The sequence below is a fragment of the Stegodyphus dumicola genome, chromosome 3, assembly GCF_044657685.1.
Source record: "Stegodyphus dumicola isolate Sdum_Otavi_A_Nest chromosome 3, ASM4465768v1".
NCBI lineage: Eukaryota > Metazoa > Arthropoda > Arachnida > Araneae > Eresidae > Stegodyphus > Stegodyphus dumicola.
In genome coordinates, this window is record NC_140770.1 from 178829992 (window position 1) to 178854707 (window position 24716).

Sequence of the window (24716 nt, forward strand, 5' to 3'; positions counted from 1 at the left end):
TTTCGTTGGAGCTCAACCCAATGTTATCAAAGCCTTGTTGTTATCTAGCGGAACGAAGCAGCGGTTTTATTATTATTATTTACGTGTTTCGCACTAAGGCCCTATACGGGAGTAAGGAAGGCCTTCCTGGAGGACTTTCTAAGAGAAACTGGCTCGTATTAACATGTTACAATTGGGCAAACCCACGAAATGCAGCCAGCGCGTTCGCGGGATTCGAACCTCGGAACGAACTAACAGGGTTTAGCCACTTTACCGCTTGGTGGCTGGTGGGCCCAGCGGTTATATTGCTACCAAAAATTTCAGTTCCAGACGTGAAAATGATTCAGATAAAATTTTGATTGTTCTGTGTGGTTTCAGTACTTAACAATGTTAGTGTTAATATAGTTTCCTAAATAAATATGCAGAGATTAAAAAAGGAAAATATAATTCGTCAAATACTATACAAACTTCTCCGCGTTCCCTACCGTAACAGTTCGATTGAGTCTCCACCGAAGATTAGACAATGATTATATTTTTATCATTCTTCTTTATTATTAAATCGGGCCTGCATCACTAATTTACTATAGAAGAATTTTATTCAATATAAAGAGGTCTGCATTTATAAATAAGATAAATTGATATTAATACATATGATCTGAAGAAAAATCCTTATTTTATAGATCTTATTTTCCCTCAAAACAAAACTTTTCCGCCGAAATGCTTACCATTTAAACAGTAATACAATGAAATACTCATTATTTACGCTTGCAAACAAGCATAATAGGGAAACAATTAGGAATAATACATTTAAATGAGAAAATCATGGTTAAAGAAGAAGATTAATTGAGAAAATAAAGTATTCTAAATTATTATTTCGTTATTTGTATTTATAATTCATTGCTTCGGCATAATGTTTAGCATTTATATATTATTTAAAGAAATTAAACGTAAAACTCTTTATAAAGGATTGTTTCAATAGTCTCATTAATTAAACAATGTTTCTTTCCGTTTGTAATTCTCTCAACTTATATAGGTCTGGTTGCTGCACTAATTATTAATAACAAAGTGATTAATGCAATTAATTAAAAGGTTTTTTTCAGTTCAGGCAAAATATGATAAATCTCCATGCTTCTGTGCACATTTCCTTCGAAATGCCATTTGTAGCATTGCAAGATTTTAAGTTCTAAACGCGAAGGGAAAAACAAAAGCTGAGTTGAAACGGAAAGATGAATGTTTCTCATGTATGTTTTCAAAGGAATTTAAATATTTTATAAAATATAAATCAATTGATTATTTTTCTAACATTCTAAAAATGATTCTACTTGGCGTTTCCTATAATAATTATATGCTGTGTTATTTAAGAAGAATAAAATTATGCTGCTTTAACAACATCATTATCCAAAACTCATGTTTAAGTTTTTCCGTATATCGAATAATACGAAGTATTTAATTTAGAATTTTTCCTATATGATACAGTTATTCTACAGCACAGTATATAATACAGTAATATTACATTCCATTTATATTAACACAGAATAGTTAAAATTTCCAAAAATGTAATTCATTCATTGTAAGAAATCCTCATAGAGGTGCTTTCTTATTGAAAAACACATTTGTGGAAGAATAGCCTAGAGAGAAGCGTTTCTAATTTCGATTATGTAATGTAAAATCCGAAATCTCTTCTACAGATAGTATGAAACATGTTTCTATAAATTTAACATATCAACATTGCGGTTGTTTCAGCAACTCGAGTTGGAAATAAATTATTACTATAAATTTTGTTTTGAATTTTGCATTCTTCCTTGAATATGTGTAGTGCTGATGAGATGAAACTTTCACATTTATACCATTCCTCGGTAAAAGTCAAGAAATGTGTGAAGCACGTGTGTCACCCTGATGTGTCGTCCTGGATTTCGACGTTAGCCTAGTAGTTTTCAATGTTGTCAAGTAGTAGCCACGATTATCTCCAGTGTGCTGCAGCTATTTGATACATGGATCCTTGGCATGGAATGCACATTAATGTTTGTGAAAACTGCACACCGTGAAGGAATTATGCAAATTCAACCAAACTTACAAGAAATGTAATGTGAGATAAGATCATGCAAGTGATTGGAATTACAAAGCAAATTGCGCGTGAGTGGAATGAGAATCATCCGCTTGTTGCATGTATATAAAGGACTATACGTTGCGTGGAAATCTACTTATCGCCCTCTGTCTGCGGTGAATGTGTAATTTGTGGTCAGTATGCCTCGTCAACAGCGGAGGGTGCCATACCAGCAACCAACAGAGTTCAAACAAGGCCACATGACGCATTCCGGACACTGTATTTTGGTAGGATAATGAACAGAGGAAAGACAATATCTTTTTACTTGTTGCACAACTATAAAAGCATCTATCTTAAAAACGTCTTGGTAAAAAAAGCTTAGTCCCCGTTCTCCAAAATCTTCAAAAATCTATTACCGACGGGAAAAATTCACAGCGATCTAACACAATAGACACGACAGGATTCCAAATGTAGCTTACAGATGGTTCAAGTTGAAAAAGGGTAGAATTAGCGGCATGTAGAAAAATAAACTTACCACTTCAATTCGAAAAAACACTAAACACCAGAGTGGCAGTATCTCAGATAGAGTTCTTCGCTTTCGATAACCAAATACATGTGTTGCTAAAAGTTGTTTAATATTGTTCGACATCTAAAGCGTCATCTGCGCTAAAACAGTGCATGTTAGTTTACTTTTAAGCTTTTAAGAATAAAATGCCGGAATAGAAAACAAGATAATGAAATCACGAATATCAGCAATGCAGCGGAGAGAAGCAAGAAAACAGAATGTTTTACATTTTTTCAATACAATTCTTTCGAAAATCTTAGTAGAATTCTTTTATTATCCAACTAGCAACATGACACGGATATTTTTCAAGTTATTTATTCCAGTTTTTAAAGAAATACGGGAAATGCATGTGCGGAAAAGCGAAAAGAGAAGCTTATCTCAGACATTTCTTATCAGATTACTTTAAAAGGGCTTAAACACGCCAAACGTATTACCGAAATGTCTCTATGTCGAAACACTTTGAGTAAAATGCAGAAAACGACCGCACAAAATAATAAATCTGGTTACTTATACAAATAATGCTCCTTTTTGAAGCATGATTCATTGCCTTTTACTAACCGCAGTCTTCCCACGTTAATCTGATTCCCGCAAAACTTTCTGCTCATAAACCGAAGATATTTGAAAAAAAAAAATGATAGTTAGGTTTGTCGAGATGCGTAGATTTATAGCATATTTTGGTAAGATCTTACTACAGTCTTTCGCTTTTTTAAATATTACATGGAACAAAAAAAGCAACGAAAAAATTATCAGAAATTTTGCAGTATATAATGAAGAAAGAATGTCAGTATGAGACATGCCTTTGTACCCTAAAATCGAACTTTCCTAGTAAGCTTTTAAGAAGAGTCTGCTAACGGTGGCTGACATGTACTATGAGCAGTGACTGACTGCCAGTCCGAACTCGAGGATGAGAGTTCGACTATGGCATATAACTTGGTGACGCCCAGGGGAGCCTATTGTGATACCGAGGCCCCCGGATTGAAATCCGGGAGAAGGCATGGATATTTGTAAGCATAGCATCCGTGCGGCATGGGGGCACTCTAAATACGAGTCGTGCCTCTCGAGAGGTTAGTGGTAGGGGAAGAGAGATGGGAGATGATCCTCGGACCCATCCGCCCAGGGGTGCTTTTTATCAAACCTGAGCGGAATTGAGAAGTCACTCTGCCATCTGCATGCGCCCAGAGCTCTTGCCAACGACAGACGCATTCTTGCACTTATTGCCACGATGAATTTCGTGCACTTGTTCTGATGTTAATGTCAGACAAGTGAGATAAGTCATGACACATAAAATTTGGTTTGTTTGAGTCTTTCTTCCCATTTACTCAGGTGTGGTGTCCGCTCTGTGGTGCACTCCTCGGAAATGAGACAGCTAAATAATCGATGGGTTCAACCATTCTTGATAAACGCACTTGCTAACATTTTATGCTTGTATATGTTTATATTACAAAAGCATTTCAAATATTAACGTATATGAACTGTAAATCTGAATCATTATGAATTTCTAATTCCTACAGTATTAATTTCGATGTTCCGATGTTTTAACGCATATTATTTTGCGTATTTAGCTCATGATTAATAAGTTAGTTTGTTAATGTACTTCTAGTCCATTATTAATATGTATGTTCTAGTTTCCGAAGCATTCCTCTTTCGTAATCTACATTATTTCATATAGTTTATTTTCCGTTCCTGCATTTCAGTCTTTATGGTATATTTCATAGTGTTATTATCCCTCTAATGTAACCTATTATATTAATACGCTTTTAGTCTCTTTACGTATAAACTACGTAATGTTATAACCCAAGTCATATGAATATGATATTTCTGTTGCATATCAGTATCTTGTTCGCTCTGTTGTCGCAATATTTATTTATTAATAACATTTCTTGATTAAATGAATGCCCAATTGTAACCTAATATAGTAACCAACAATCCATCCCAAGGTGGAAGCAATATTATATATAATGAGTCAACTCCATATTCTTAGGCATAGCAGCCCATTTGACTCCATAAGGATTCTTGTAAATAAAGATCACTCCATATTGAGGTTCTTTGATTTCAGCGCATTTTAATTTGCATTTTGAACGCATCTTTGCATTGTCTAATATAAATTATTATAAATAATAATCTTAATATTAAAGTCCTTTAATTTCAGCGCATTTTAAGCCTACAAGCTGTCGTTCGGTAAACGCTGGCAGTTTAGTCGGGGGTTCAAATTCCGGTGATCAGGCTGATTGTATGGACATTTTCGTGGTTTTGCCCATGCGTTAAACGTATATACGAACCAGTTTCCTTTATAAAGTCTTCCCTGAAGTCACCCCTACCCTTACGCATGTGGCTCTCGAGTATCTTTGCATTAATCAAACAACCTTAACCACATCAGTGCTTTTAACCTTGCATTTTGAAAATATGTTTATAAAAAAATCGTGTATAGATTTATTTTCGTAAGAAAATACGTATTTTCATAGCGCGGAATTATTTAAAAAATATTCCAGATACCTCACATTATTTTAAAAATCTTTCCATGTGAATGGAATAATATTCATTTTTAAGTGTATGGAATCATTTTCAAAATAAATAAATGAAATTATTTTCAGAATAAGTGTATGGACTTGTTTTCGTAAGTTATTAAATACAGTAATTCCACACACCGATATCTGAATTCTCTTTTAAATCTAAAACTACAGTATTCATATATCACAATAACAGTGTACCATTATTATGGTACATTGTATATACTGTAATATACTATTGTAAATACACTAATTGTATACTGTTTTAAAGTATAAAGTTACCGTATCAATTGTATATTGTTCTAAAACTAAAAATATAGTATGAGTAATATATATAAATATATACTCTAAAAATGGAAAATATGTAATTGTATACTGTTTTAAAGTATAAAGTTACCGTATCAGTTGTATATTGTTCTAAAACTAAAAATATAGTATGAGTAATATATATAAATATATGCTCTAAAATGTAAAAATATGTAATAGAAAGAAAAAAAAATCGGTTTAAAGATTTTCGTTGAAAATATTTGATTGTAATTAAAGCCAGCCCTCTTTTTACTTTTAACTAATTGTTCGTGTAAAGCAACTGAAATAAAGAAATGCAATATTTCCAGTTGATTAACATATGTGATAACAGGTTTGCAAACTTATATGCACTTCCCAAATTTCACAAACACTCTATTAAATTCAAATTTGTTGCCAATGGGACAAGAAATGACAAAAAAGAATTTCGAGTACATTTTTTCAATTAAAGTGAAAAAGCTCTGTAGGCTTATTTCTGAAAAAAATGATAACGAAGAGTTCCACTACAGCTGGATCATTTACAGCAACTTGCCTTTTATCAAAACTGTTAAAAATCTATATTGTAATGTCAGTTGCTATGACTTCGAGAATCTATACTTCTCTACCACTTTGAGAAAGTTATGAATCTTTAACAATTTACAGAGTTCCTTTCAGGTATAATTTAGATTAATAATTTAAATTATAATAGCTAGTGAAATTATCTCAACTACTTATATTAAATTTCAAGTTTCAAATTCATATTGTTTCATAATTATATTAAATTTCAAGACACATTATTTCTACAAGTCCGAGGTATAACAATGGGTGCGCATTACTCATCTCAACTGTGCAATCTATATTTATTTTCTAAAGAATTCAAATCTCTTCGTTCACTTCCATACAATGTTTTGCAATATTTTACCTTCTTTTACAATTATACTGATGATTTAATATACTTTAACAATTTTAAACTCAGTGAAAGCAGCAGTACTCTGAATGTCTGAAATTAAACAAAATTAACTCAGATCAGCTAGAGGCAGATTATCTTGATGTATGCATTGTCATTTGAAGGAATTAACTTTTATGACAAAAGAAGAAATTTTAACCTTACTACTGTAAAATGTATTAACTGGTGTTAATTTGGAAGTCAAACAACGAGTTATTTTACCTAAATTACTAACAGGCGTTCTAACATTTCCAAAAAAGGTTTTAAGTGATATTATTAATAATGAAAAGAGTATTAATAATGGTTATACTGAAATAGAACAGCAACAAAAAGAAATTTCAATACATAGAGACACTTTAAAAGGTAATCAAGTTCCACTGACTTTCATTAATTTACATATGGAGTAGTCTACGAAGTCTGTGAAGTATTTTCTCTATTTCTAATGATATGAAAGCCATTTTTGAACATTTATTTTAGAAGGCATGGTACGGATGTGTGAAAAGGAATTTCTTTGTGTATAAATGTAAATAGTATAAAATGTTTAAGAAATATGTGAGATTTTCTGTTCTTTCTTTGTCTAAAAATTTGGCAATATTTCTTTTCTAAAAGTCGCTTTGTCTGTTATTTAGTTTTCGTGTTTCCTTACTTGACCAAGTTAATTCTTTTAAAGTTACAGTTTTCTTTAATTCCGATTTTTTTGGCCAAAACTACATAGCAAGATTTAAAATTCGCAAATAGCAACGTCGACTATACATTTCCTCGTCCCCTCTCAAAATTCCAGATTATAACCATAAGTTCAACGAAATGCAAGTAATTATATCTTTGGATATATATTCACTGTCGTAATTACTTCTTACCACTGCATATCTGACGCGAATTTAAATTTATTATCTAAGTGTAGTAGAGTAAAATTTAAGAAATATATATTTTTATCATTTGAAATGTATTTACTTGTATTCACATGTATAGGACAGGTAACTATTTTTTTTTTCGTATGGGCAAGATTTGTATTATAGGGAGGTGTTTTTCATTTTCAAAAGCACTTCAAGTATTTATATTATTAATTGAGTGCCTCATATAACTAATATTAACTTTACAGAAATAGAATAAATCTGCCAGAAAAAAATATTATCATAAAAAAGTATATGATAATACATGTAAATAATTTTGTATTCATGTAAATAATTTTAGCGGAATTATAGTATTTTTTGGACAACGTAACATGAAATGCTTGAAAGTGACAAAGCTCTATCGGAAAAACAAGATTATAGACTCAAGTCTATTTAACATAAATGGCTATCACGCTAAATTGGCGAGATATCGCAAAGTTGGCGATGATTTGGGAGACTAATTTTTTCGCCAAATTTGGCGAGGTTTAGAGACATTTGGTCCAGTCTTTGTACTCTGTGCCCTGTACAAAGACTGGACCCAATGACTTGACCCTTTGTCCAGTTCTTTGTACAATTATAGCAGTCATTGTAATTGAATAACTGCAATTGATATCTACATGCAACTTTAACCCCATCCGCCCATATTAAACCTTCCATTTTTTTCGAGAAGTGGAAGGTACTAGAGATTTCTTGGCGACTGGGAGAAAACTATGCAGGACTGGAGGGAGCATTTTCTCAGTTTTCAGTTAACAGTAAACGACGGAGTACTGAGATATCACCATGTGAGCTTCGTTCTTTAGATGCGTTTTGCATTGGGTTGTGTTTAACGTTTTTAATAGTTGAAAGTGTAATTACTGACTGTACTCTGTGATGCTGAGAAGAGCTGTACTACTATTTTTGTGGAAAATTTCAGAGACGTAACGTGTTTCTTTTGGTAAAATAAATGCCATCAAGCTATCATCGGTTTTGTGTGCATGAAATATATTACGAATCCGTACTCACACAGCAATATGTAAATGCATCAATCTACCAACTTTCTACTATCATTTAATAGTAAAAGCTTTAAATAAACGGTGAGTGTAAAGAATAAACAAGCACTTTTCTATTAGCAATGAATTCCAACATATCAATGATTTATTTTGATATTTATTTTATTCTCACTACATAACCAGGAGGAAATAAAAATAAGGAAATTAAAAATATAGGAATGGGGCTCTTTCTAAATTTGTAATGTCACAAAAAAGTGTTATCAAAATACATAACGTAAAAAAGGGCAAAAAAAGAATGTGCGAGATCAGAATAAAACTATCATACTCTTGGTGTTTCCAAAAATAGTTTTCATTTTAAAGCCTGTGACACTAACGTCGTTAATTTTTATTCATTTACTTCCTAAATTAGTGACCATAAAAGTTTTGAGGAGTACATTTACCGAGTATATCAATAACAGTAACTAAGCTTGTTTTATGTTTATTATGTGGTCATGACGATCGGCGATGCAACTTAAAATTTACCTTTTTTATTGTCGATTAAACATTTCTCTTTTAAGTTCCATTTTTATAGGATGTTTGGGGGGAAATTAGTTGTGAAACACTTCCATTAGCTAATAAAATCTTGCTTCTGAACATATTCAACGATTCCACTCTTTAATTAAATGGATTAAAGTACCGAACTTGTTGGGATAAGAAGATGGGTGATTATTTCTAGTTTTTGTAATGATGCAAAACGGAACATGCTTTATACCGTTAAGTGAAAGATTAAAAATACTTATGAACTTGCTAAAATAATTATTTTTCTCCTTGGGGTTATCAAGAAATATGTTGTGTTATTTTAAAATAAAGCGAATCGTTGAATAATTTAGAGAAGCAACTATGGTTTGATTGAATTACATTAATTAACACTTTGGGAGACACATTTTAGATAATTACTTAATGAAACTTCGTGATTTTCCACTTTGGAGCAGCACTCGAGTTTAAGACATTTTGTTGTTAAATTATTAAATCAATTTTAGTTCTTAATTATTTGTATTTATAATATATCCGACGTCCCAAAAATATCACACAGTACCATATCTTAGGTAAATTGGGTATATTTAAAAAGTTTGGAATTACCTGAGTGGAATTATATTAAATGTTGACTCTTTATTATTACATGTAAAATAATGTTGTAAATATAATAAAATAATGTTGCGTGCATACGTGTTCGTAGTAGACTGAACACAAGCAGAACCAATGCTATATTGATAAAATTTATGGTACGGATCTGGTACGGATCTCTTCAGTATCACAGAGCACAATTAGCAGCTACACTTCAAACTACAAAGGAAGTTAAACACAACGCAACGTACTACGAAAAGAACTACTACTTAAAGAACGAAACTCACTTGGAGCTCTCCTCAATACTTCGTATTCGAATTTGAACTGAAAACTGAGAAATATTGCTCCCTAAAGAGTTTTACCCCAGTCGTTGAGAAATCTTAAGTACCTCCACTTTTTAAAATTACTGGAAGGGATATAATGGCCGGACACGGTTGCAGTTACATATAAGGATCAATTACAGGTATTCAATTGTAGTACCAGTTACAGTTATACAGGGACGAACCAAAATATCGCAAATAGTCGCCACGTTTCGCGACTTTTGGTAAATTTCGCCAAATTTGGCACACAAAAAATTAGTTGCCAGATCCGTCGGCAATTTAGCGAGATAGTCATATACGCAATGTACAGTAGACTTTCCTCTATAATTTTATTTTTACAAGAAAGCTTAGCTTCTTTAGAGTTTCATGTTACATTATGCAAAAGTACTGCACTTTTATATATAATTTCCCTAAAATGATTTATATGTGCACAGAATTCGTAACAATAGAAAAGTTACTCATTACTTCAGACTTTCCTGCAGTGTAAAAGATGCAAATATAAAAGATTGTATTTGAAGTCTGTAAAGTATTATTAATTACATATATTGCACATTCAATGTAGTATCCAAACTGTAGTAATATCTTATTGATTATTGCGTAGAAAGATCATATTTTTCAGAGCAAGGAAGAACAAAGGACTAGTTGCACATAACCACGAGTCTTCCACTTGCTAACTTGTATGTGCTGCTACTAACATCACGAAAACACGCCAAAGAGAAAACGACCAACTGTAGCTAAAATATTTTAATATTTCTGAGTGATAAAAAATTGTCAATGAAGTATTGTAACATATTTGTTTTTTATAAACTAAAACAAATTGAGAAATCAACACTTTAGCAAGAGTAATTTCTTAATATGAGGTATAGCATTTATGAGACGCTCCTTTCGTCTTCAAATGATTCAAATGGAAGCCCTTATATGGTCAGCTCTACAGACATGCATACCTCACATCTTGATTTCATAGACTTTACCAAAGGGTTGACCAAGTCTTGTTCATTTGCACGCCACTCTTCTAAAAGAGCATTTTTCAGCTCCTGGAGGTTCCGTGGAGGAATTTGGTGCGTTGAAATTTAGCACCTTAAGTCATCCTATGCATGCTCAGTTGGGTTCAAGTCGTGTGAGTAAGGTGATCAATCCATTTGAGTGAGTGTTCTATTTGCAAGTATTCTGATAACACATATGCTTGATGAGGCGGAACATTGTCATCCACTAGCAAAACCTCTGGACTAACAGCACCCCTAAACAGTCTAATTTGGGGATCCAGTACCTCAATCACATGTCTCCGAGCGGTTCCAGAACTTTCTTGAAAGATATGCGGCTCAGTAAGGCCATTTGTCTTAGTTCTTCACCAAATTGTTATGCCGTGGTCGCGGAAATGCGATATCTCACGCGCAAGGAAATGCACGTTTCTTGTTACTTCCTCTGTCCAGATCAAAGCACGTTTGAGAGTCACTGTTCAGTTTATATCTGGACTCGTCAGTAAACAATACTCGGTCCCAGTCGTCCTCGCTGCATTGAACATGACGACGGGACTAGTTTAAACGGGTTCCTCTGGAAGCTGGAGTGAGTGACACTCAAACCATAAGTTTTTTCGCATACAATCCAACTTCGTTAAACCTTAGTGCGGCAGTAGAAAGGCTAATTTGAGTTCCTGTGGCAGCCTAATGGTCTAAAACCAAATCTGTTGTAATAGCTTCGCGGTTTCTTCAAGCCGAAAACGACAGAAAATGATCTTCTGATTTAGTTGTTGCTCTTATTCGCAACTGACCACGCTGGCTATCTATTCATCAAGTTCTTAAATAGTGGCACCAAACTCTTGAGACGACACTTTGAGGGATATTCAAATCTATGGTGACCTCCATTTGTGTTTGACCTCCTTCGGTTCTACCAATTATTCACCACTTTTAACCTTCTCTTAAATGATGCCTTTGAGCCAAAACTACTGAATACTGATCACTCTCAGAACCGCAAACTACACTACAGAGTGGAATTCCAACATGCGTTCATTGCGCCTTATATTGTCAATCACCAATTTAGTACATATTTTCGAAGCTAACGTATGTGCGGAAGTGCAAGTGTTCAATTGTATTTAATAAGTAATTACAGCATTGGACATAGGTTGCAACAATAACTTAGTGAGTATAACATATTTTCTCATTATCTTTTAATTCTGATGACCCAGTGTATATTTGGAATCTTTCTCGTTTCAAGCCTCCATTTCAAATGTATGTGGCATAATATTTACATCCGATGCATTCCTATACTTTATGGAGTTACATGTTTCTGACTTCAATATTTTTACATTTCTAGATCGTATTATTCCGAAATTTTCTCGATATGACATCATGCATCAGTAATGATAATTATATGTATCGTATCAGTGTTAACACAACTTACATCCCACATATTACTTCGCATAAAATAAAGAAAGTAAATAGTAGTAAAGTAATTATCATAATGAAATCGCCGTAGACGGATAGAGATATAAGCCTAGAGTGGTATATACCATTAATAGTATCAGCATATTTTGGTTGAAGGCGGAGAAAGAGCAGATTCTTTTACGTTAAGTTTATAATATTAAATTCAGATTTGGAAATTAGATGTATCTTAGCGTTCTTCTAGGCGATCAAAAAGGTGTATGATATACTAAATAAAATTAACTTATTCAAAACGTGTTATAATTATAATTTAAAACCGGAAGAGCAGCCAAATGTAGTCAAGTACGTTCAAAATACTGGGGAGAAAGAGTGCTCAAATATCTTTAAAAAATTATTACTAAAAAACATAACGTATGATTGATGTAGATTTTATTTTAGTAGAAAAACTTTCAGCGATTCGAACTGTTTTTTAAATGGCCTCCAGCTGCAACTAAATGGATAAGAAGCACCATAAACAGAAAGACAGACTTAACGAATTTAAAAAACATACTTCAAACTGATCATGATGGCGTCTAAAACAAAGCACGGAAAGTTTGAAAAAAGAAAGCAAAGCATATTTCGGGGGAAAAAAATGCAACCAGAAACGATCTCTTTATGTATGGGTGAGGAAAAGGGTTTAGAATTTCAGCCTTTGACCAATCTAGAAAGATTATTATGGATGGGTAAACCTTAAAGAAATTTAACTCTTATGAGGACTTTGAGGGGGATGATTCCGTCAGAAAGACTGAATTCGTGGTTTGTAGTTCAACAATGCTGGCCAATAGGAGATTTTTCTTGTTCACCGATGCAAAACCAGAAAGCTCATTTTATGCGTACAATATACCCCAAGACTCACTGAAAATGAATTCTATAAATTTCCTAAGGTTTCATGTTAGGAACAGGGCATTTAAGGATATAATCAGATATTTAATAGGAAAAAATACAAATATTGAATTTCTGTAGAATGTCCGCAAAAAGCAAACGGAGCGAAAAGAAATAAGTTATAATTATTGATTCTTATGTTTTATGTTTTCGTTAATAAGAATAAGATTATGCAATTGGACATTTTAAAATGTTTATTAATAACTAGATAGGAATAATTTTCTTTGCAAATAGCACAAACATAGACTTTCATCCATTGCTTCTTTAAAAGCGCCATTTAGTATGAAAACAAAACTGTCAAGGAACATATAATAATTTATATTTTCAAAAATATAGTCGTAGTTAAAAAATATGAGCACATAATTTCTTATAGTAAAGAAAAATCGACTAAAAAATCTACGAACAGCCTCTCTCTGTACATGGAGTTTTGAGTATCTATGTACTGTTCTAATTTGCGCACACATGATGATTCAAAACACATTAATATTGCTACGCACAGTATGGGTTCTTGAATTTGGAGTGATTGACGACAACACTTGATAAAGAATGAAAACAGAATTTATTAGCCAGTATTACTGAGAACAGCTGCAAAAACACGTTTACAGTCGTCAAAAAACTACGACAAGCACGCTGAAACAATCAGCAACATAGCCTTCAGGCTATTAGGCTACACAACGTTAAGACAGCTACACGGTAAACCACCAGAGTACAGTTCCCGACTCGGTTCGGTCGTTCTCGGAACTCAGCGTACTCTCGAGACTCTTCATCTACCACTCGCGATGCACTCGACAATAGCCTCAACGATGCACCAACTCGCGACGCACTCGATGAGCAACTCGACACTAGACTCGCGATCGACTAGACTGATGATCAACTCTTTAGACGAGGCGCTCACTGACTGACTGTCCGCGTGTCAGCAGGGTTTATATAGCTTTAAGCTTGCGTTCGAGACCATTCTGGGCCAAACCGGTAAGAATTGGTTCCAGAATGTTCTCTATCCGTATATGGCATATCGCCAATTTTTGAGTGATTTCGTGCCAAATCTGGCAACCCTGCCTCTCTTTGCCATTTTTTTGCGACTATAAGCTCACCTTGAGGGGAAGCTATCTTGCCGTGGCTGGACATTTCCTTAACTATATATTTCGAAACTTAATTCCGAAGAAGGATAAGCGATAGGAATGGAAAATTTACAGATTTTGTTAGAAAAATTGAAAACATTTTTTTACCTGAAATCCCGTATTATTTTAGTTTCATATTTTGAGTAAAATAAAGACTTTGCGCTTCTTTTGATTGAAATATTTGTTGTAGATTTCATGTGCAAGTGATTCAAAGAAAATTATAGACAGATATGTCCAACATAATTTTGCTTATTAAATCAACATATTAGTATCCATAAGCTGGAAATTTATGATGAAAAAAATACCGTAGTAAATATTTTTCAGATTGGTTAGTTGGAGTACGTTAAGCTGTTCGTTTTAAAAATATTTTCTTTATCTTGGGTATCTGATAATTAATTCTTCAGCTAAAAGCAAATCGTAACTAATGAATTTGAAACATTTTCGGTGTTAAGCTGAAATTCGCATACAGATATCAAACTGCATTTGTTGCTGTGTTTTGTAGCATCATAAGGTACTATTAAATATTTCCAAAACTGAAGAAGTTCCCTTATCATTTCCAAGCTTCAGAATGTGAAGATTTGTTTGAAATAGGTATAATATCTCATTTCAATTTTAATGCAACAAAGCTGATTGGGAAAATGCTTGATTAAAAAGTTTTGTTTTAAATTATGAAGTGTTGAAATAAAAATCATTGACTTTGACATGGCTTCCCAAACAGAACAATACAAATAGTACATTTTTGGAGGAAGTAAATCTTTGCAGAAGGATTTTTTTAGGGCAATGAGATTAAATATTCCCATCAAGTCTAACAGTATAAAAGATTTTTTTTCTGAATAATTTCGTCCAACTGTTTCGTATCACTCATAATTGTATAATAACCCATTATGCATTTTTGAGGGCAAGGAAAATAGACCCTCCTGCCAAGTCTACTTTTCAATAAATTCTTTATTCAAGTAGTCTCGCACAATATTTAGACTCCGTTGATGTTGACTATGAAATCACTCGATTTTTTATGGAAAGTTGTTATTAGATCATCCTGTGAGGTCTGTCTCTTCTTGAGTTCTTCTTTCAAAGAGCATCACGAAATACTTTGATCTTCGTCTTATGATCAACATCATTCCGTGATTTTTTCTTAGTAGGCCGTTACACCAAGCATTTCTCTAATTCACCTGTCTATCCAATTTGTCTTCAAGTAGCCCCGCCTTTATTTTTTATCCTCATCTTGTGGGCTATGATGTCTCATGATTTCTTAAGAACCTTGAGACTGGACCATCCAGCTAAGCACTTTTGTATATAAGCACTTTGTTCATGCATTATAGCATTAAATGTATCCATATATTTATTGCGGGTCCCTGTATTCTTGATCAACAGTATTTGGATTCAAAGGAGAAATCGAAGAGACAAAAATTATTATCACATCAAACTAAAGTTCTTCTGCAATAATAGATTTAATATAAGGAATATCCAGGGAAAGGTAACTATTTTGATTACCATAGCAAACACTTAGAAACTTAACAGCTTTAATACATTTTTTTCAATTAATTTCTACACGTTTCAAGGACTTTCAGCACATTTAGTATTTTTAATTGCTTCATTAAATTATTTTTAAGGACTATAATCCATATTAAATTTCGTTTCAAATTCACTTCCATTTCTTCGTTTTTTTTCCATTAATCATGAACACCAAAGTTTTCACATTCAAAATTATTTTTAAAACGATAATTTATCTGTAAAATATACCTTACGCTTTAGGTGTATGAAAGGATGATTCTATGGTTCACAAGATTTAATACTAACTATTAAAATATTTTTAACTTGCTCATGTGTTTGGTATTGTTCTCTAACAATAATATTTTTCTCTGTTACTGCGGTCATCAGTACACATTAAGGAGAGAATATATACATCCCTGTATTAAAAACGTTCGCAGGCAATCAAGTTACTTTTTGCAGAAGATATGTGTGACATGACAATGTCTGAGGTACTGTAGTTCGAATTGTAGCTCTGGCAATGTTAAATTATCTTTCGATTTTTCTTCACAGTATCCAATTTTCAGAAGAATTTTTTTTTTAAATTCAGAAACCCATTATTTATCATGCTACACTCACCTTAATTTACAGATTTTATCCTTTCCTAACCTATGTTTCGTGTTATAAAGAATGTTTACGCAGTTAATATTTTCAGACAGTTAAAGTTGTCCAAAACAACATGTGCATTCAGTCCGTGGCATACGAAAATAAATGTTCTATTTTTGGTTCCAGGAATGTAAGGAGCACTGGATCAAACTTATTTTATTCTGCTGGATGTCGTTTCTAATTTGACAATATTAGAATTTATTTACGTTTCGAACATATCTACATGCGAGTATTTTCCACAGTCTTTTAAATAACAATAAAAATGCGTACAATGAATATTTGATGAAGGCGAATAAATAAGCAGATCGCTACGTCTTTTACATGTGATAGTTTCAGCATCTTTTACTTAATGAACTATCAAAAAGCAATATACGAAAACATTAGATTTTCTGCTATCAGAAATCTATTAAATATTTGTGCAATTAAGAATATATGTGCTGGCAACAAATGTTACAAGTTTAAATTTGTTTCGGCGATTGTGAAAAAGAACGCTTAAAAACAATTGATTCTTACCCGGTTCGTATAGCTTTTTGTCCTAATGATCTGGTGTTAATAATTACATAATATTCTCACATGATTTTTTTTATGTTTATTAAACAATTGATTACTGTATTACCCTGTTTCATCTTTTGTAGTGCATGGACACTTCATAAATATCTGATATTAGTAAAATGGATTACGTTTAAAGCTTGAGGCTAGGAAAAGAGTTGATTCTTGATAACCTGAACCTAAATTACAGGTAGCCCAAACTTAAAGTAACAATTTCACCGCAACTCTATCTTCAGCTTTAAGGCAATCAATAAAGCACGTGACCGAAATATCCAGAGGAAGGAGGGCTTCAAGTAGATTGGATTTACGCTGAGATCTTCGTTTGAGCTGAGTGATTCTCTTATAAACTACGTAGCAGGTAGCTACTAAAGATGGCCTGGAAAACTAGAGCGTCATTTAATGTGGATCACATTTTCTCGCCTATAAGGATGTTATATCGATCGTCAATAACAACTTATATGTATTATTTTTACATTTGGGAAACAGAAGTGTTCCACTTTATGTCTCCAAATTTTCATTTAGATTAAGTCAATATTATAAAGAATTTTCAGAAATTATTGATTTCTAAGCAAATTTATAATCCGATCATGAACAAGATACATATATTTTAGTTAGAAATAACATATATTCAAAGAAAAAGAGCAAAGGATTTCTCATAATGATTATTATATCACGATGATTATTTTATATCACACTGATTAGTGTTATATTATACTGATTAGTGTTATATTATACTGATTAGTGTTATAATATCACACTGATTTCTTCAGATTACAGTCTAACACTGCGATAAGTTATTAAAAATCATAAAATCATAAGGACAAAAGAAATCGCAACATGATCTCGATTAGCAAATCCAAATTTAACAGCAAAAGAAATGTAACGCTAAACAGCTACAATAGATCAAATAATTTAAGAATTAGTTCCCAAGCAATTGAAAATGATAAAAAAAGGTAGAACTTCTGTTTTCCTGGCCTCTGTTAACTGAAGTCTCTATTAACAGTAGCAGATGTCAATGTAAAGAAATTGTTAAAAGGACTGAGTAAAATGTAAAAGCATACGATAAAAATTAGTAGCATTAACGAACTCTGTCATCAGGGATAACAGATATTTTAAGTGACTCTACTTGTCGCAATCTATACATTCGTAACGCAATCAACGACCCCTTAACTTTCAACTATACCTACAACAAATGCTGGCCAGATCGCACCCTTACCACCAATGATGCTATTTTTGTGGTTAAAAACTGGAAGATAGTAAAAAAAAAAAAAAAAAAAAAAAAAAAAAAAAAAAAAAAAAAAGGCTGATAATTATATTCGCTTTTACATAAACGTAAATACTTCAGTTACCAGCATAAAGAGCTATACACACTTCTTGACGGCAAATTAAGCATTTTTAAAAGATTTCTCTCTGAAACTTTCACTATTGCAAAATCCCACTTTCAAATTTGCAAGTTGAAATTTTCCAGACTCCCATAACAAATATTTAACACTGCTGGAACATTACACTTCAAAGCAGAACGGCCAAAAGACTCAAAGGTACCACATTGTGGCCAAGAGATCTACTCCAGTAGAGATCAAAATGCCAAGCATTGAACAGAAAAATTGCCAAAACATCTGAAAATTCAGAAAGAAGTCCGCTTCCTCTGTTTACAGACAAGAAAGGGCAACATCCTTATTACCGAACAGCAAATGTACTGCAAATGCGAAATTTTTTGGTATCCTACATTACGTTATCAGCTAATAAAATATTTTAGCTCAATCAACTCTTTCTAAAGTAACATCAAGCAACTCACTGCGCCACGTATGCTTCCAACACGGTAACAACCCTCTAAGAACAACTTAACTGGGCTATCAAGCCTAGAGGGTTCTTCTAAAACGTTTGCGTTATGGGATTGAGGCCCACAAGTGATTTTGTTAAACATCACTTTTGAGATTCTTCTGTGAACATCGTTCGGCCCTTTGTTGTAATACGGAGGTTGTTCACGGGATGTCAGCTCAAAGACGGGACTGACTGATTGATTTCCGCAATTTACCTAAGAAAAAAAAACATTGGATTCGGATTGCTTAGAATATAATATCCTCAAAATAGCATCTAGTTCTCGCACTTCATTAATCCTGCACTACTTTTAGCGACTGTTAATGCGCCTACTCTTCCCTAAATCTTTCAGGCCCACCAGCGGCCGAGCGGTAAAGACGCTGAACACTGGTAGTTCGGTCTGAGGTTCGAATCCCGCGAACGGGCTGGCTGCATGGGCGTTTTCGTGGTTTTCCCCATGTGTAACGTGTATACGAGCCAGTTTCCCTTAGAAAGTCCTCCACGAAAGGCATCCCTCCCTTTAGGCAGATAGCCCTCGTGTGCTTTGCCATAATTAAATACACACACACACACACACACCCTAAATCTTTCATAACGAGCCAAGTGGGTTTTCTTCCTTAATAAACACGAGGACGCACAGGACACACGCTTCCTGCATTCCAATCTGCTTACTCTCAGTCCTAGATACTTGGCATGAAAAACTGCTTGTGCAAGGTCTTATTCACCTATTCAAGTCCCACTTCGTTAGTTCATTACAGTGTGATTTTCGACCAAGTCCCCTTCTCCACTCAACACGCTCGGGAAGATATATTCCCAACACCTAATTCAACACGACACAACAGCTCTAAACACCCTTCCTTTCAAATGACCTCAAAAGCACCTTCGGCACGCTTTGCTAGTACTTCCATTTAAGCTAACCCTTAGAACATGTTTGTTATGTAACTTCTTAAATTTTATTAATTGAACTTGACCATAATTTTATTGCCATTTAACTTAAGACGTAGTTTCATGAGCTTAGATTTGTTTCCTTTATATCAGTGGTTCTCAACCTTGTTTACTTCATGTGTCCTTTCATCGTATTTTTCTCTCCCTCTCCTCCATTCTAATACTCTAAAAACACATGTACATATATTTAAATTAATATTAATTTTTAACATGTGTCGCAGGTTAAAAAGGAAAAACTTGAATAAAAGTAGTTTTCTATATTCATATGTAGAGTCTCACTTTGTTTGGAAACATCAACTACTTGAGACTCAAATCTGAAAGCTAAGCTAATTACATCTATGTTCAGTTAGAAGACAGAGAAAATGTGATGTGTGTAAAAGGCCCTTTTATTTAACTCAAAGAATTTAACAGAAGGCACTTCTTGTGGTTACAAAAAAAAGGCCAAAATTTATGGTGTAACTTAAAATGCTGAATTCAATTTAAAACTAAGCTAATTTGTAAGTGGCCAAAAGCCACACTGAATGAGTTACGCTCAAGTTGGCTCAAAACTAATACCGCATGACAAGCCTAATGATGAGAATAATGCAACGCCGCAGACAAACTGCTATCAAGAGCTGCAACACGTAACGTGGTCTTCAGCAGGCGGACGACGCCCTGATTCACCGATCTAAAACTTTCCTTTAAATACTATCTCTTTGTATTTCATTTGAATACGCGCGAACTAAAACGACATTTCTGTCCCCTCAGAGTTGTGACATTGCCTCTTGGAGGTGAATTCCCGCCTTTGGGAACACCTGGTTAACCTGAATATGTAAAATCATACGAACCTACAGATATGGTTGCTTTGGTGGGGAACGTGCTGAAAGAATCTGGCTCATAATTCACCTTAGACGTGGAAAAAGTCACGAAAAACAATCGTACATATATCTTGTTTGCCTGGGATCAAATCCGGATCGCACTCACAGCAATGAATGGTCCTAGTTCGGTAACTGCTGGAGCTCCATAATTAAAATTAAGCATAAAAATAATATCGATTTTAGGCGAAAATATTTTACATAAACCTAAATATAGCAGTTGCTTACAATAAATGCAGAAACATTTTCTGGGTAAATGTAATATCATGACGCACATATTAAATCTGTAAAATTTTGCAATTATATTTTTATTTTGCGTGCCAACCATGTGAGCTCAAAATTCTGCATTTACATGTAATAATTAAAAGTGGCATAATTTTAGTATTATAAAATCTAGAAAAAATGTAAACCGTATACTTTCATTATGCATCTTATATATCATACAATGGAATGGATAATGTATACCATCGAACGAGATAACCTTGCTAACCAACGAGATTGAATAAAATATTTACCCTTCTTCGAAAGGAAAGTGTAATAGTTTGGAAAGTCTAGATTTCCATTTATGTATGCAGTTTCCAACTCTAGATTCCATTCGTCTCTCCAGAGAACGTTGGAAACATTAAAGAAAACAATTCTTAACGTATTTGTTCTTATACGAGTTTTGAGAATTTAACCATTCATTGCATTACTAATAACTAATGCAATGTATCATTCCAGAAGATTTTTAATTCACCTTGAATTCAGAATTAATATTTTTGCACAAAGAGAGATATCTAAATGCAATTGTTTTGCAGAAAATATGAAGATGATGGTGTGAAATTTTCTCAAGAACTTGATATTCGAAACTAAGCGCTGGTCATAATGTTCTTTTTAAGATATTTTTCGGCGGAATGTAATCTCACCACATAATTCACAAACTGCTTTTCTCATTGACAGCCATTCGTGTTTCATGTTGCCATCAAATGGAAGCATCATGTGTAATTTGATTGATTTTTTTAAAATTAGATGACTCTATGTGCTATGTACATTTTTATGGAAATTTTCTCAGGTATGGTTTCGTTTTAACAGGAATTTATAAATGATTCAGAAACATAAAACAGACTGTTCGGCGACGTCCATTTTAGCATAGCAACCACAGCATTTTTCACTTTCTCATCTGAAGAGGTATCTCTCTCAGTGCAGTTCCTTTTAAACGTTAAAACTATTATCTCATACTAAGGCTCGGGTATATAGAAGATATCTGAGTGTATCCCATTGGCTTTAAAATGTGCTGCCAATATCACATAAGTAACATTAGGCCAGACATTGTCTTGGTGCAAAAGCCATTTTTTTCATGAATCAGTCCAATCTATTTTTCGCCATGTTTGCATCATAACGTCAAATTTATTAGCATTATTTCGAAACAAACCATAGAACAGACATCTTTCATTAGCTGCCGATTCTATGTGTTACGTGGATATCAGAATCTGGATGGATGACTTTGTGGATGACCTTGTAATCCCCGTTGTGGGTGGCTATTAACTTAGTTAAGTCAATACAGTAAAAATAATATGTAATTTATGTTCTAAGATGAATTATCATCACAGAATAACTAACTATCAAACAAGAAGACACAAAATTAAAACATCTAATTTGCCTAGAAAGTACAAGCTTTGCTAAGAACGCGAAAGGAATTCAAACATCGGTATTTAAATTAAATTGTACAGTATCCAGAGCAAAACGAGGACTGGAGTAGCCGACAGACTTTGCTACAATCGACAAGGGAGGGAACCGCCAGATTCTCACAGCTATTCGTAATTTCTCTATCTCTTTGTTCTAAAACTGCGTGCGGCGCAAACAGGCCGAGAGGAAAGAAGTAAATTAAACATTTCGTTAGTATAACTCCAACATAAATGCTACAACCTAACAGGTCGTGATTTTTCGTCCACTGGCGTGTTACTATCATTAAACTGTTTCAGTCATTTGAAATACTGAAAGGCATCTAAGTGTTCCACCTCCATATGAGTGTAATGACTTTTCAAGTGTCTTGCAACAATATTTCCCAAATTGAATTAAACTTAGCCCAATCTATTCTTGCCTTTTTTTTCATCAATACAACTTTTACATTGATTTTAACAAAGCATGCTATATGTTTGCACTGGCTGTTACCAAATATTGCTGGCTATGGTTTCTAATGTAGGTGTAGCTATGTCAATGCATTCGCTTCATAATTTCCAATATAATATTGCCACGTTTTAAAAAATTCAGAGAAACAGAGGAATGTTTAAACATTTTCAATCTGCTCTTCTAAGTATATGAACATCAACTGGAGAAATATGTTTTATATATAACATAAGTTGTTAACATAAAATGCAATACTAGTAGATTTAAAAATGTAGTTTATTTTGGAAAAAAAAAAAAAAAAAAAAAAAAAACCGCTATATAAAATTTATCAGCCAGGTTAACATATACAGGACAGGCACTAGATATTTTACTGCTCAATGCAACCCCTAAGAGTTCTAAATGTTTCCTGAGGGATGCCCGGTGCCTTCCCTAAATTCGGAAAATTTCGCTACCCCTAAATTTTGCTCTTCGTGATTCTCTGTATTCTAAAATTTTGGCCTCCCCTACATTCAGCTGCCCTATGCGGCCACAACGGTTGCACTGACGTCAGCCCTGAACTGAAATTTACTCCATGTTAAGCACGTATAACTTTGGGTTCGAATTTAAATATATTGGATTCCTTTCCCTAATTTGTTGTCTGCAGTGAACACACTGCACTGTTTTCCCAGTGAAATACTCACTGCTTTGATATCTTGATCTGATACCGTGAGAATGGTGACCAAATGTTGAACCCCACTGTCACGTATGGCGATATATTTACGCTTCACTTGATCGCTAAGTGCATATATCAGGAGTGTGACACGTGACATTTATGACGTGAGTGCAAATCACAGTATCATTCTTAACGCCTAAATGTATGGTGCCTATGTTCTGAGTCACCTGCGATGTTTTTCTGGTGGACTTCATGCCACAAGGAGCAGTAATAAATGCTGCTGCATGTTGTGCGACTTATAAAACATTTTAGCGCACAATCCGGAACAACTGCCACGACGGTTTTCCTGCTGAAGTTTTGTTGCTTCATGGTAGTATTAACGTTCAGCAAATACTAATGATTAAGGGTAAGACTTATTTATATCCCTTGACAGAAAACAAAGGCCATCCAGCCGATATAGGGGCTAGTGATGCTGACTCAAATATCCATGAAGTTCAAATCCCGGACAAAGGATAGATATTTGTAAGCGCATAGTGTCTGTGCGGCAAAGAGGCACTCAAATGCACAGTGAGTTGAAAGTCTGTCGAGAGGCTGGTTGTAGAGGAAAGTGGTGGAAGGTCTTCGGTCCGGCGCCGAGTTGTTCTCCTTCAATACTGGGAGGCTTCAAAACTATGCCTGTACGCCAAATATAAACAATTCTGATATCCTGCCCACGTATACCTGTACCGGTACGTGAGGGGAAAAAACTGGATTATTTTCCCCCATACGGCGAAAACCTATCACCAAAATTTTATTTCATTTACTTTTGTCTGAAATGATTCATCACATAGAAGTGCCTACAAATCGACGAAGAAATTAAAACAACACCTCAAAAATGATTAACTTCTGAGGCACGAGTTTACAGAAAATCATCTCACGCTGCAACAAATAATTCAACAAAGTGCGAACGGTGAAGAAATACAGCATGTAGAAACTCGAAAAAACACATTTAAACTAGTATATATTTAGTATTTCATTTTGTTATTTAAAAGAAATTTTAATTAAAAAATATCCCTCGTAATATTTAATAAAATACAAAAACTTTTATATATAAAGGAATCAATAATAAACGAATCGATATATTAACACAGGAAATAGTCCATTTGCTAGCCAATAATTCAACTATTTACACTGCAATATCCCCATCAAGGAAGGGGAAAACTTACTTTTAAGGAATTTTTCTCTTCTTTACTCTGTGTCTTTGTTGTGTAATTGGTACCACGTCGGGCTAGCATCGCAAGATCCGAAGCTTGAATCCCAGGAAGAGCATAACTGATTATTTGACGCTGGAGACTTTGCAGCGTAAATAGTTGAATTATTGGCTTTCTTCCATACATATAGGGACAAATAGAATCGAGTGTCCAAACACAAGGCAATGATGAATTATCAATCACTGCATTATACTCAGGAGCAACGTTAGAATGATTGGTATTTTTTCAGCAAAAAGCGTCAAATAATCAGTTATGCTCTTCCTGGGATTCGGATGTTCCGATGATAGCCCAACGTGGTACCAATTACACAACAAAGACACTCAGTAAAGAAGGGAAAAATTCCTTAAAAAGTACCTGCTTGTTTAC

General features: G+C 33.8%; 1 protein-coding gene across 4 annotated transcripts in view; it reads right to left on the reverse strand.

Moving 5' to 3' along the window:
- Positions 1–24716, reverse strand: part of LOC118194475 (adhesion molecule nephrin-like) — a 767857-nt gene that overhangs the window by 191639 nt on the left and 551502 nt on the right. The window lies entirely within an intron of this gene.